This window comes from Podarcis melisellensis (assembly GCF_964234715.1).
Source record: "Podarcis melisellensis genome assembly, chromosome: 8".
Taxonomy (NCBI): Eukaryota; Metazoa; Chordata; class Lepidosauria; order Squamata; family Lacertidae; genus Podarcis; species Podarcis melisellensis.
The window spans coordinates 88,952,312-88,967,871 of NC_138540.1; positions in this window are offsets into that span (position 1 = coordinate 88,952,312).

Consider the following 15,560-nt stretch of genomic DNA (forward strand, 5'->3'; position numbering starts at 1 on the left):
CAGCCTGGCGTTCCCTGAGACACCCGCGGTCTGCAGCTTTTTGCTGGCAGCCTGATGACGGGGCGTCAAGTGACTCTCCCCCAGGCAGTTGGGCCTGAGGAAGGTGCAGAGTCCGCAGGAGGGAGGCAGGGGAACTAAGTTTAGCGCATCCGATCTGGCGAGCGGAATGAGGGGGCGACGGCGAGAGGCAGCTAATTATAGCTTCCCTCGCTTCTGCACACACAGTTGACTCGTGTGTGCAGAATGAAAGGTTCACAGGGTGGTGGTGGAGAGGTCATGTTCGTGCAAGAGAACGTGGGTTGCCGGCGCATGGGTGCGCATGGGTGTGCCGCATCCCGGCACCCGCACAACCACGCCGTTGCCGGGTTGGAAGGGGACCCCAAAGGTCATCCAGCTCTACCTGCTGCGATGCGAAAAGATCACAGATAGACGCGCTCCCTTCCCCGCAAAAAAGTTCTGTTGGAAAACCCCCTGCAAAGTTGGTTTAAATTGTTTTATGTCTGGCGGAACTCTGTATGTGCAGAAATGCAAAGAAGAAGTCGTTCCTGTGAAACGGGACTTTGAAATGATTGGACGATGCGGAGATGGGGGCAAAAGTTGGAGACCGAAATGAAGAAAAGGTCGTAGAATAACAGAGGCACTTTTTCGGATTACCGGAGAAAAATATTGTAGTCAAATGAAATTAAATATAAGCAAAGGAATGAGAATGATAAAGTCATGTAATACAGGGTATATTTTTTATATAAATATTACAGTCATACCTCGGGTTACAGACGCTTCAAGTTGCGCATTTTCGGGTTACGGATGCTCCGAAACCCGGAAGTACTGGAAAGGGTTACTTTCCGGTTTCGGCACTCGCGCATGTGCAGAAGCATTAAATCGTGCTTTGCGCATGTGCAGAAGCGCCAAATTGCGACCCGCGCATGCGCAGACGTGGCGCTGCAGGTTGCAGACCCTGCGGGTTGCGAACATGCCTCCCGCACGGATCACGTTCGCAACGCGAGAGTCCCCTGTACATTTATGGCAGCCGATGAGTGATTTTAATGGAAACATCATGGAATTTAAGGATGGGATGTCATCAAAATCTTAAGGGAATATGGTACGGAAATTGAATTGAACTTGTTAAATTGTTTGAAAACTAATAAAAATATATATGTTTTTTTTAAAAAAGGAAGAGGAAGGAGAGCCCGGCAGCAGTAGCAGACTGTGAGCTTTAAAATTTCAGCACCTAAATTCAGCTGACCTCCACCTCTTGCCTTCTGTCGTTCGCCATTGTTGCAGCGTCCCCCGCGGCTGCACCGGCTCAGTTCGGCGCCCAGTGTGGGAGAACCACTTACTCTCTTCTAAACCCGCCTCTGCCATTGGGCGGATGGCATGGGGCCTGGTGCCGATTCAGACCGTTGGCTCATCCAGCTCCATGCTGGGCTGCACTGGCTGGCAGCAACTGGTCTCTGGGATTTTTGACAGGGAGTCTGTCTCCCTGCCCAACTTGCAAGTGGCTGTCCAGGGGCCTTCTAGATGCAAAGCAGCTGTTCTGCCACAGAGCTGGTCCATCCAGCTATGCAATCCTATGAGCCTCTTTGAGCTTGTTCTAAGAATTCAAAGGTCCCAAATATAAAATAAACGTTTGAGGCAAATGTTACAGATAGGTAGCCGTGTTGGTCTGCCATAGTCAAAACAAAATTTAAAAATTCCTTCCAGTAGCACCTTAAAGACCAGCTAAGTTAGTTCTTGGTATGAGCTTTCGTGTGCATGCACACTTCTTCAGATACACTGAAACAGAAGTTACCAGACCCTTCTATATAGTGAGAAAGTGGGGAGGGGTGTTACTCAGAAGGGTGGTGGGAATGGGTGATTGGCAGATAGCTGTGATGAGCCTGTTGACGACTCTTAACGACTGCAATAGGTCTTACAGGAAAAAGCAAGGGGTGAGAAGGTGAAAAATGGCTTTGTCATGTATAATGAGATAAGAATCCAATGTCTTTGTTCAGACCAGGTCTCTCCATGGTGTCGTCAACAGGCTCATCACAGCTATCTGCCAATCACCCATTCCCACCACCCTTCTGAGTAATACCCCTCCCCACCTTCTCACTATATAGAAGGGTCTGGAACTTTCTTTCAGTGTATCTGAAGAAGTGTGCATGCACACGAAAGCTCATACCAAGAACTAACTTAGTTGGTCTTTAAGGTGCTACTGGAAGGAATTTTTTTTGTTTTGGTCTGAGGCAAACACATGCGTGAGTATATAAACCACATGTCTGAAATAGTACAGGAGAGCAATCCTGAAGTCATGTTGACTCTCAAATTGACCTCAATATATTTCTCTGCAAGGAGGAAGGAAATGGGAAAGTTTTCCCCTTGACTTCTTGCTTACAAATCCTGCCTTAAGGGCGTATTTGTGTATGAATAGGGTGAGCCTGTGGTCTGAGTTCAGGAACTAAAAGTATTTACCATCACAAAAGAATGGCCAGGATGCCCAGGTAAAGCAATCAGTGACCATTATCAAGTATCCTGGCAGGCAGGATTTCTGCTGTAGACCACCCCCTTCTGTGACCTACGTATGATGTTTTGGGCGGTGGTCTTTGTCACGGCTAAAATGGCCGCTGTTTCTTTAATGCGAATAAAGCTGGGTCAGCATGACTCAGTGGTCTGCACCAAGTTGTATATAGAATCATAGAATCATCGAGTTGGAAGAGACCACCAGGGCCATCGAGTCCAACCCCCTGCCAAGCAGGAAACACCATCAGAGCACTCCTGACATATGGTTGTCAAGCCTCTGCTTAAAGACCTCCAAAGAAGGAGACTCCACCACACTCCTGGGCAGCAAATTCCACTGTCGAACAGCTCTTACTGTCAGGAAGTTCTTCCTAATGTTGAGGTGGAATCTTCTTTCTTGTAGTTTGGAACCATTGCTCCGTGTCCGCTTCTCTGGAGCAGCAGAAAACAACCTTTCTCCCTCCTCTATGTGACATCCTTTTATATATTTGAACATGGCTATCATATCACCCCTTAACCTCCTCTTCTCCAGGCTAAACATGCCCAGCTCCCTTAGCCGTTCCTCATAAGGCATCGTTTCCAGGCCTTTGACCATTTTGGTTGCCCTCCTCTGGACACGTTCCAGTTTGTCAGTGTCCTTCTTGAACTGTGGTGCCCAGAACTGGACACAGTACTCCAGGTGAGCTCTGACCAGAGCAGAATACAGTGGCACTATTACTTCCCTTGATCTAGATGCTATAGTCCTATTGATGCAGCCCAGAATTGCATTGGCTTTTTTAGCTGCCGCGTCACACTGTTGGCTCATGTCAAGTTTGTGGTCAACCAAGACTCCTAGATCCTTTTCACATGTACTGCTCTCAAGCCAGGTGTCACCCATCTTGTATTTGTGCCTCTCATTTTTTTTGCTCATTTTTTTTTATATAAAGTGAGAAATGTTAGTTTGTGCTGAGGCTGGTGTTTGGGTTGGTTGGTTGGTTGGTTAGTGCTGGTGTGTATAGTTATTCAGTCGTGTTTTGCACAAAGACTTTTAAGAATAAAACTCTGCAAGGATATCCTCGTGGACTCTTTTGTGCTGACAAGGGTCCGAGGACCAGGCTGAGGAGACAAAGGGAGGTCAGAACCCTTCCCTTCTTTTTTTTGCTTTTTACAAACACTGACAGTCTTGGGCTACAGGGTGGGCAATTTCAAAAGTCTATATAAGGGCTTGCACACCAATGTTCTGGGTTCTCTCCTCCCTCCTGCGTGTGGTGAGTGGGGACCCTGTTGCAACAGTTTAATAAAGATCAGGCTTACTCAGCCCAGTATACCTGAAGGAGCGTCTCCACCCCCATCGTTCTGCCCGGACACTGAGGTCCAGCTCCGAGGGCCTTCTGGCAGTTCCCTCCCTGCGAGAAGCAAGTTACAGGGAACCAGGCAGAAGGCCTTCTCAGTGGTGGCACCCGCCCTGTATAACGGCCTCCCACCAGATGTCAAAGAGAACAACAACTACCAGAAGACATCTGACGGCAGCCTCTTTTAGGGAAGTTTTTAATGTGTGACATTTTAATGTACCATATTTTTTTGCTCTATAAGACTCACATTTTCCCTCCTAAAAAGTAAGGGGAAATGTGTGTGCGTATTATGGAGCGAATGCAGGCTGCGCAGCTATCCCAGAAGCCAGAACAGCAAGAGGGATTGCTGCTTTCACTGTGCAGTGATCCCTCTTATTGTTCTGGCTTCTGAGATTCAGAATATTTTTTTTCTTGTTTTCCTCCTCCAAAAACTAGGTGCGTCTTGTGGTCTGGTGCGTCTTAATCTTTGTTGGAAGCTGCCCAGAGTGGCTCGAGAATAATAATAATAATAATAATAATAATAATTATAAACAGCTTTGCTTCTCAATATTCTCTGGTTGGCCTCTGTTATTTTCTCCTACCGATAGCGAACCCACTTAAGGACTCTATACGGGCTCTTCGGTACCCGATAAGGGAAAAGGAGCTTCCCCCCCCCCTGTAACAAGCTGAACAAGAGACCCCTCCCTGTCACAACACTGGCTTCCAGCTGGGGGCCTGAAATGAGCCATACAGTTCTGGCCACACATGACCTCCTGCACGTTCCTGTTCCCCCCCAGTCCAGTGCTGGTGTGGTGGATTAGAGTGGTTAGACCCCTGCATCTCACGGGGTTGGACTAGATGATCTTTGGAGGTCCCGCCCAACCCTACAATTCTACGATTCTATGTCAGGCAAGGGTTCAAGCCTCCACTTGTCCAGCAAGCTCGCTGGATGCCCTTGAGCCAATCCCCGCCGCTCGGCCTCTCACAGGGTCGTCGTGGGGATTAGATGAGTGCTAGCACATGGGGGAGACCAGGATTCGAATCCCCCACCCAGCTCGCCGGGTGACCTGGAACGCATCCTTCTGGCCTAGGAGCCAAGCCTCAAATCCTCTCTGGCGATGTTGTTCCTTGTTTGTTTACAACCCCAGAGGACAAAAGCCTGGTTGGGTGTGAGTTTGCTGAATGGGCGCCTGCGGTCTTTGGCGTGGGTGGCAAGGAGGAAGGCAGCCCTTATGACCATTGAAGGAGACGTGCGGCCGCTCAAGGAGCTGGCCGAGAACTCAAGCGCTCTTCCCTGAACACCCACTTCTCTGTGGGCGCTCTCAGAAGTGTCGCCGGCAATTATTTGCTTCACATTAAACAGACGCCGGGCAGCCATCTGTCCTGGATGCTTCCGTCGAGATTCCTGCATTGCAGGGAGCTGAACTAAGTGGCCCTTGACAGTCCCAACTCTGCAACTGGAGGTTTTTAAACAGAAGCCGGAGGGTCACCTGAAGTAGAATCACAGAATTGTCCAGTTGGAAAGGACCGCAAGGAACATTCAGTCCAAGCCCTTGCAGTGCAGGAATCTCAGCTAAAGATTCCCTGGCCATCCAACCTCTGCTTAAAAACCTCCAGAAAAGGAGAGTGCGCCACTTTCTAAGGGAGTCCGTTCATCAGAAAGTTCTTCCTGGGGTGGCGCCGTAGTCTAAACCACGGAGCCTCTTGGGCTTGCTGATCGGAAGGTCGGCAGTTCGAATCCCTGCGACGGAGGGATTGTTGCAACAGTTTAATAAAGATCAGGCTTACTCAGATCAGTATACCTGAAGGAGCGTCTCCACCCCCATCGTTCTGCCCAGAGACTGAGGTCCAACTCCGAGGGCCTTCTGGCGGTTCCCTCATTGCAAGAAGCAAAGCTACAGGGAACCAGGCAGAGGGCCTTCTCGGTGGTGGCACCCGCCCTGTGGAACGCCCTCCCACCAGATGTCAAGGAAATAAACAACTATCTGACGTTTAGAAGACATCTGAAGGCAGCCCTGTTCAGGGAAGTTTTTAATGTGTGACATCTTAGTGTATTTTTGGTCTTTGTTGGAAGCCGCCCAGAGTGGCTAGGGAAACCCAGCCAGATGGACGGGGTACAAATAATAAATTATTATTATTATTATTATCTGGCTGGCCACAGCGAGAACAGGAGAGGGGATTAATTGGGCCATTGGCTGGATTCAGCAAGCTCCTTTTAGGGAAACCGGAGATTTTCTGCCTCCGAGCTTGCGAAACATTTGTTGTTGTTGAGGACTGGCATCGAAAAGCCTTGTTGAGGCAGGCTTTGGGATCATTTCAATTAATATTTAGCATGGATATCTATATATATATATTTACATGTATGATTTCGCCGTGCTGACTTCAACGTGCTGACTTTTCAAGATTCATCTTGCTCGTCGCAACAAGTTTCGGGGATGCGCTAGGTCGGAGGTTGCAATGAATAAACAAGTCCCCTTTGTGCCGTCATGAGGCTTAAGCTATGTGCCAAGCCCCTGCGGGTTTCCAGGGGCGAAGAAGACAGCTTTTGTTTTCCCAGCTCGGGTTTAATAACATCTAAGCTGCCGTGATTCAGAAGGGATTTTTTCCAGCCCAGAGAGAGGATCAATTCCATAGGGCTGCCCCCAATGACTCACCCTAGGAGCCCAAGGCCCTGACTCAGAGGGGCCGGATCCTGCTCAGATAGGAAGAGATGCAACTGCTGCCCGGCAACACATCTGGAGCCGGGGAAATGCCACCACGCCTGTTTAAATCCCCTGTGACGCTTCTCCATCCATTCTCACCAGGGGGAACATTAGAAATTAGAAGGCTACAAAATTTTGCACAGCGCAAATTTACTGCATAGAGAAAAGCTTTCTCTCTCTCTCTCTCTCTCTCTCTCACTTTCTCTCTCTTATGACACTAGAATTTGTGGACCAAGCTGTATGTTGGAGGATTCAGGACAGAGAAAACACAGTCCTCCTTCACACAACGCAGAGTTAGACTATGGAACTCCCTGCCACAAGGGGCACAGGTTGCAACCAACTTAGATGGCTTTTAAAGCCAAATCCATGGCTACTAGCCATGATGACTATCAGACCCTCCAAGTGACCCTATATTTGAAGGACAGTCCCAGCTTGACCGAAGCCATTCTGTTTCTGATTTGATCCCGGAAGGGCGACCCTGTTTTCATTTGTGAAAACCCTATGCCCTGCTTCCACAGATAAAGGCAGTATGGTCCATGCGACGGTCATCTCCAGGCTTGATTATTGTAACTCGCTCTACGCGGGGCTGCCCTTGAGACTGACCCAGAAACTCCAGCAGGTGCAGAATGCCACCACGAGGCTCCTTTGCTGTGAGATCACATTCATCTGGTGCTATACCAGCTGCACTGGCTCCCAGTGGAGCACAGGGTCAGGTTTAAGGTGCTGGTTTTGACCTTTAAAGCCCTATGCAGCCTAGGACCCACGTACCTACGGGACCACCTCTCCTGGTATGTCCCACGGAGGACCTTAAGGTTCACAAATGACAACACTTTGGAGGTCGCAAGGTGGTTAGATTGGTCTCAGCTAGGGCCAGGGCCTTTTCAGCACTGGCCCCGACTTGGTGGAACGCTCTGTCCCAAGAGACCAGGGCCCTGCGGGACTTGACATCTTTCCGCCGGGCCTGCAAGACAGAGCTGTTCCGCCTGGCCTTTGGTTCGGACTCAGTCTGACCCTTATGTTTCCCTCCCCTTATGGTCTTCATTTATCGGCTACTTTAAAATGAGGCTGCATTTTAAATTGCATTTTAACCTGTGTTTTAAATTGGTTCTCCACCCCTATTATGTTTTTACTGTGATTTTATTGGTATTAGCCGCAATGAGCCTGGCTCTGGCCGGGGAGGGTGGGGTATAAATAACATTTATTATTATTATTATAAACACTTCTGAACCCCAGTTGCTGGAAACAGCAGGAAGGGAGAGGGCTCTTGCGGTCGAATCCTGCCACAGGCAAATGCTTGGCCCCTGTGAGAAGAGGATTGTGGACTAAATGGGCTGCAGGCCTGATCCAGGCGCCAGGCTTTTCTGGTTCCCCTTTGAGAATGGCAGCAAATGTGTTCCAGTGTCAGGGTTTGCCCCTCTGCAACCTTTCTTCCCTCCTGGCCTATAATTTTTTGGCTTATCCTTCGAGGATCTCGCCGGCCGCATCCTGTCCAGATGTGCTGAGGTCCCCGGGGCTTGTGAGGTTCTTGGAATTCCTTCCCTCCAGGGAAATATTACACAAACCCATTTATGGCTGCTCTGGGTCAGGAATTCAGATGATGCAAGAAGAGGCAAACGTATCGCTTCCAGAGGACGAGGCAGCATTCCAAGCGCTTCAGGAAGAAAAGGGCAAAAGGGGGGGCGGGTTCAGCACAACACACACACACACACACTTTCTCTGCTCTTTGAAAGAGCTCTTTTGCCTGCCAAGGTTTCAGCTGCCATTTAGAAAGCAGTGGAGACAAACCAGAGAAGAGCCTTGGATCGGGTCCATTTATTTCCCCATCTCCCACAGCCATCCCTGTCCTAAGCCAGGGCCGCTCCAGACTGCCATGTTTGGGGTCTGTATCCTGCAACATAGGATTGACACAATAACAGGGTGGTGGATTTTGCCGACAAAGGTCCATATAGTTGAAGCTCTGGTTTTCCCAGTAGTGATGTATGGAAGTGAGAGCCGGACCATCAAGAAAGCTGATCTCCGAAGAATGGATGCTTTTGAATTCTGGTGCTGGAGGAGACTCTTGAGAGTCCCATGGACTGCAAGAAGATCCAACCTCTCCATTCTGAAGGAAATCAGCCCTGAGTGCTCACTGGAAGGACAGGTCCTGAAGCTGAGGCTCCAAGACTTTGGCCACCTCATGAGAAGAGAAGACTCCCTGGAAAAGACCCTGATGCTGGGAAAGAGAGAGAAGGGGAGGACAGAGGACGAGATGGTGGGACAGTGTTCTCGAAGCTACCAGCATGAGTTTGACCAAACTGCGGGAGGCAGTGGAAGACAGAAGTGCCTGGTGTGCTCTGGTCCAGGGGGTCACGAAGAGGAGGACACGACTAAACGACTCAACAACAGCAAATCCTGCAACATATGATTGACACAATAACAGGGCACTCCTGGTGGATTTGCAGCGGACGGTCCGCACGTCATTCTTCCATTATTATGATTATGACCTGGCATTTGAGAAGAGGGAAACGGCGGCTGCCCATCACAGTAACCTGAAAAGCACGAACTGATCACACTCGCCTCTCTCTTCTCCGTCTGTTCTGGGGAGAAACAAACCCCAGTCCCTGGCTTAGCATTATGTCCAAAACCAGCAACATTTGTAGTTTGTCTAAACAAAACCACGGAGATAAGTCAAGGTTTGAGTTTGTCTTCCAGTTGACAGGTAGATTGAACCCGCCAAATGTCCCAGTTTCTGACCTGATTCTGGAATGTCCTGCTTTTCCTTAGGACATCCCTATTTTCATCTGAGAAATGTTGGAGGGTATGGAATAGGACATGCATAGGCAAACTAAGGCCCAATTGCCTTCTAAATCTGGCCCACAGACAGTCCAGGAATCAGTGTGTTTTTACATGAGAATAATGTGTCCTTTTATTTAAAATGCATCTCTGGCTTATTTGTGGGAGAAAGGAATTTGTTCATTCCCCCCCCAAATATAATCCGGCCCTCCACAAGGTCTGAAGGACAGTGGACTGGCCCCTTGCTGAAAAAGTTTGCAGACCCTTGGAATAGGATGTCCCTATTTTCATCAGAGAAATGTTGGAGGGGATGTCTGTATTTTCATCGGAGGAATGTTGGAGGACATGAGATTGGCACCTGCCAATCAGAAGACAGGGGTTGTGTTTTGATTATCCCCTGCGCAAAGTGGGCCTGATTCACTCGCCCATGATAGCCCTCGGTTTACAGTTAATGGCGACGTGAAAAAAATCATGTCATATTTTCTGTTTTCTCAACCTCCGCAGACCTTCGCATGTGACAAAACAAAACAGCGGAGACTGTAGGATTTCTGCAGTCATCAGTTCCATAGAAAGCAATGAGTAAACAGAGACTGATATTTTAATATCCAGGAAATGTATAGGTAAACAACCCTTTTCTTACAGGAACCCCTTTTGGTTCCACTCCGTGTTTACAGTTAAGACGTTATGCAAACGTGAGAGGGGGGAAAAGGTACAAGAAGCGGGGTTCTGTTTTGCCATCGCAGGCCTTACAGGAACATCTCTGGAGCGGTGAGTCACGGCACACGAGTCACCTGAGAAAAAGAAATCAAAACAAGAGAGCGCAAGCAATTTCAAAACCGAAAGTCGCCCCACGCCTTTGCCAGGGAGGCTCAGAGGAGAAGAAGAAGCCTTCAAGGTGCTCCCTGTTTAATCGCTGTGACCCGGGACCTTCACTTTTGCAAAAGGGCATCGCAGTCTTCCCTGCACCTCGGACTGTACAACCAAGAAAATGAGGCTTATTGGCTGTTAGGCCAGGAGGCTGTCATTTGGCCTCGGTGACTTCTTGGTTGCAGAGACTCCAAAACAGCTTTGCTCAGCTTTTTCCGCCTCCTCCTTCCCGCTAGGCCTCCTCTCGTGACTGGGAAACGAAGGCAGCGGTAAAACCACCAGCAGCAGAAACTCTGTCACTTGATCCTCTATGATGTGGCAGCAGTTCAGCCAATCAGAGCCCTTCTGTGTGTTGCAGCGCAGGTTCAACACACAGAGAGACACACTGCGTCCTTTTGTACCCCTTTAAGCGCTTTTCCGGGGGCGCAGGTGGCGCTGTGGGTTAAACCACAGAGCCTAGGACTTGCCGACCAGAAGGTCAGTGGTTCGAATCCCTGCGATGGAGTGAGCTCCCATTGCTCGGTTCCTGCTCCTGCCAACCTAGCAGTTCGAAAGCACGTCAAGTGCAAGTAGATAAATAGGTACCACTCTGGCGGGAAGGTAAGCGGCGTTTCCGTGCGCTGCTCTGGTTTGCCAGAAGCAACTTAGTCCTGCTGGCCACATGACCCAAAAGCTGTACGCCGGCTCCCTCGGCCAGTAAAGCGAGATGAGCGCCGCAACCCCAGAGTTGTCCGCGACTGGACCTAATGGTCAGGGGTCCCTTTACCTTTAAGCGCTTTCCCAGACACTTTGAGTGCTTCCAGGAAGGCATTGCAAGAAAACGATTCACACATTTCTGAGGGAAATCCAATACTGTTTGCCCATTTCACAGAAATGTGCAGCTGCAAGCTCACCCCTCGCGGGGAAAACCCAGGGAGAGCTCCGAGTGGCTGGCCTTGGCTTAGACATCGCCGGATTGCACAGCTCAAAACAATTAGCCCACGGGGAGGACAGGTCGGCCGGCAAATCGCTGCCTCCTCTGCGTCACTTGGCGCAAGAGAGTAGCCCTGGTTCCTGGAGTTCAAGCGTTGAAAACGAGAGAACTCTTTGCCTGCAGAGAAGTGTGGAAGTCGTAGTTGCGTTGGGGACTTGCATGGAATTATAGAATCGTAGAAATGTGGGGTTGGAAGGGACCCCAAGGAACATCTAGTCCAACCCCCTGCAATGCAGGAATCTCAGCTCAAGCATCCATGACAGATGGCCTTCCATCCTCTGCTTAGAAACCTCCATGGGAGGAGAGTCCACAACCTCCCAAGGGAGGCTATTCTACTGCCAAACTGCTCTTACTGCCAGAAAAATGTAAAGGGGGTGTTGCTGTGGTCTAAACCACTGAGCCGCTTGGGCCTGCCGATCGGAAGGTCGGCGGTTCGAATCCCCGTGATGGGGTGAGCTCCCGTTTCTCGGTCCCTGATCCTGCCAACCTAGCAGCACACCAGTGCAAGTAGATAAATAGGTACCACTGTGGCGGGAAGGTGAACAGCGTTTCTGTGCACTCTGGCTTCCGTCACGGTGTCCTGTTGCGCCAGAAGCAGTTTAGTCCTGCTGGCCACATGACCCGGAAACCCGTCCATGGTCCTTTACCTTTTACCTTTACTGTCAGAAAGTACAAAAAAATAATAAATAATAACTATTCCCTCCTCCCAACTAACTCTCCTAAACAATAGGTCTGCCCAAGAGTTGTTGCGTTAGGGCAGTGGTTCTCAAAAGTTGTGGTGTGACCGTTTGATGTGGCAGGAAATCATGGCAGGAAGATTCGAGGACAAACAATATTATATTTTGGGCGTGATTCCTGTTCTTATGCAGCTGCATTGTTTTATTATACTTTCTGGACGTCCTGTGATAATATTGGAAAGCTGTTATGTTTTATGTTATAAATCAAGCACTGCTGGGAGTTGCGTCTTTTTGTTTCCCAGTGCATTTATCAACACAAAGAATTCAGTGTGGTGTGAGCAATTGTTCATTCCGAAAATGTGGCCCGGAGGAAAAAACCCAAGAACCATTGCATTTGGGCGACAGAGCCCTCTCACCCACGTTAGCTGTGCAAACCTAAAGTTTTGGGATGTACTTGAATCTATCCCACAAAATACCTGTCGAGTCTGGAGGAACCCGGAGACGCTGAACCAGGGCAGAATTCCTTCTGGGATGTCTGCACAGGCCAGGAAGGAGCTGCTCCCTCTGTAGGAAGGTCCTGGGATTTGCCAGATGTCATCATGAAATAAAACTCCCTCTTCTGTGTGAGATGGGGGACCCAGCTCAGTGGGCACCATAACTGGAGGAGGGGTCAGCGCCAATATTCGTAGTGCAGCCGCCCTTCTCTGCCCTTTGCTATTTAGGGTGGCGCTGTGGGTTAAACCACAGAGCCTAGGGCTTGCCGATCAGAAGGTCGGCGGTTTGAATCCCCGCGACGGGGTGAGCTCCCGTTGCTCGGTCCCTGCTCCTGCCAACCTAGCAGTTCAAAAGCACCTCAAAGTGCAAGTAGATAAATAGGTACCGCTCTGGCGGGAAGGTAAACGGCGTTTCTGTGCGCTGCTCTGCTTCGCCAGAAGCAGCTTAGTCCTGCTGGCCACATGACCCGGAAGCTGTACGCCGGCTCCCTCAGCCAATAAAGTGAGATGAGCGCCGCAACCCCAGAGTCGGCCATGACTGGACCTGACGCCATTTCCACACCCTAAAACCAGGATATGTCAGAATTTCCCTGACGAATGGGAGCCTAGATATGTAGAACATTAGTTTGTGCCTAAAGCTGCCTTTTAAGTTTGTTGCTGACTTTAAATTGGGGAAAACATTTTAAAGGGTTGCTTTTAACTGTTTTGGAAACTAATTTCCTCGCTTCGTCTCAATGCAAGCCACCTGGAGGTTTTTCAACAATCAAACTTAAGCCACAGGTAAGAGAGGGGAGACGGATCCCAGACAGCTGCTGCTTTTTTTGTGGGATTCAGTCGCCCTCCAGAAAAGTCAGGCTGCACAGTCAAAGCGGATCTGGAGCTCTTGTGCAACGAACCTACTTCTCCCACAAAACTGGACTGTTTGCAGTAAGGAAAGTGATGGGGAAATCCGCCAGGGAGTGTAGGGTGATAAATGCTGAACAAACAAGTTGTTGGAGGTGACCGTGAAACTCACTGGGTGCCCTTGAGCCAGTCAATGTTTCTCCACCTGGCCTACCCAACAGGGCTGTTGTGAGGCTAAAATGGGGGGGGGGGACCACGTCTGCCACATTACACACCTACAAAAGGTGATCCAGGCTCTTCTTAAACCTTTATGGAACCTGCTGGTTTGGAGCAGTCTATCTTGATTCCTAGGTTTACAGGAACAGAACGCTGGCCCAAATGGACCCCCCTTTTATCTGACTAAACAGCCTCTTCTTACCTCTCTCTGGAGCACACCCCCCCTCACCCAAACCCCTGCCCAGCTGCTGCCAGCCTGTGCTGGCAAAAAAATGAGATGGCCCAGCACTGCCACGACTCAGGCTGAACTTTCCCAAGAGAAGAGGGGGTGATGCAGTGGGGGGAGCCCAGGCAAAAACACCCCTCTTGGACCAGACCTTTTGGCTTTTAACCACCTGTGGCCTTGGGGGGTGATGTTTCTAATGCAGGAATCGGCAAATTTTTTTAGCCGTGGGCTGGTCCACTGACCCTCAGACCTTGTGGTGGGCTACAGAAGCGGCACCGAGCTGGGAGAAGAGGCAAGGGGGGGGCAAGTAGTCCTCCTCCCCACCCCCCCAGCCCCAGCCGCTGCGATTACCTTCCCAGGGGCCGCCGCTGCCGGCACTGCTTCTCATGAGCTAGTCCGCTCCACTCTCTGGCCAAAGGAGCATCACGGCGGTGGCGGGAAGATGAGCGGTGCAAAAGGAGGAGGAGGAGGAGGAGGAGGGGGAGTTTGGATTTGATATCCCGCTTTATCACTACCCTAAGGAGTCTCAAAGCGGCCAACATTCTCCTTTCCCTTCCTCTCCCACAACAAACACTCTGTGGGGTGAGTGGGGCTGAGACTTCAGAGAAGTGTGACTGGCCCAAGGTCACCCAGCAGCTGCATGTGGAGGAGCGGAGACGCGAACCCAGTTCCCCAGATGATGAGTCCACCACTCTTAACCACTACACCACACTGGCTCTCAGGGCTGCTTAAAAAGGGCTGGATCCGGAGAGGGGCTGCTTAAAATGGCGCTCAGCTAGCTCAGCCCAAACCCCTTCCTCCTCTAGGCAGGGCGGGGAGAAGCCAGGAGGAGGGAGGGAGGAGGCGTCACTGCGGTGTGTGAGAGGAAGGGCTGGGAATGGAATTCACAGGGGGGGGGGAAATGGCACAGCCCGAATCAACAGAATCCACACGGCAATCCACAGACAGTCCGTGGGCTGGATCCTGAAGGCCATTGGGCCTGATTCAGCCCGCAGACCTTAGTTTGCCAACCCCTGTTCTAATGCATTGTTTCTCCTCGCTTTTAATGTAGACATGTGGGATTAATGTATTAATCTTTATTTATTATTATCATTAGCCTTTGGCTAATTAATAATAATAATATATTATTTATACCTTGCCCATCTCGCTGGGCTTCCCCAGCCACTCTGGGCGGCTTCCAACAAAGTATTAAAACACAGTGGTCTGTTAAACATTAAAAGCTTCCCCAAACAGGGCTGCCTTCAGATGTCTTCTAAAAGTCTGGTAGTTGTTCTTCTCTTTGACATCTGATGGGAGGGCGTTCCACAGGGTGGGCGCCACCACCAAGAAGGCCCTCTGCCTGCTTCCCTGTAACTTGGCTTCATGCAGCGAGGGAACCACCAGAAGGCCCTTGGAGCTGGACCTCAGTGTCTGGGCTGAAAGATGGAGGTGGATTTGGTCTACTGGGCCTTTGAGGCCGTTCAGGGCTTTCAAGTTCAGCACCAACACTTTGAATTGTGCTTGGAAAAGTACTGGGAGCCAATGCAGATCTCTCAGGATCGGTGTTATATGGTCTCGGCGGCCGCTCCCAGTCCCCAGTCTAGCTGCCGCATTCTGGATCAGTTGTAGTTTCCGGGTCGCCTTCAAAGGGAGCCCCACATATGGCCTTTTAAGCTGTGTGTATGGGGTGGGGGGTGTTATTGTTTTCTTTGCTACTACGTGATGCATTTTTGCCGCCCTGTGACCCTCGGACAAAGGGCACTAAAGAACGGCAATAGATAAGTTAGATAAATAAAATCTTGTTATCCCTCGACCTTCGCCCGAAGGCACCCAGGCCAGGTTACCACATTAAGATTGGGAAACAATCTGAAAGCGACCATATGTCAAAGAGGACACTTTAGTGGCGATTCCTGCATTGCAAGAGGGGGTTGGACTCCATGCCTTCCAACTCTAAACTTCTCTGACCTAGAACAGTGTTTCCCAAATTTGTGTCCCCAGCTGTTGT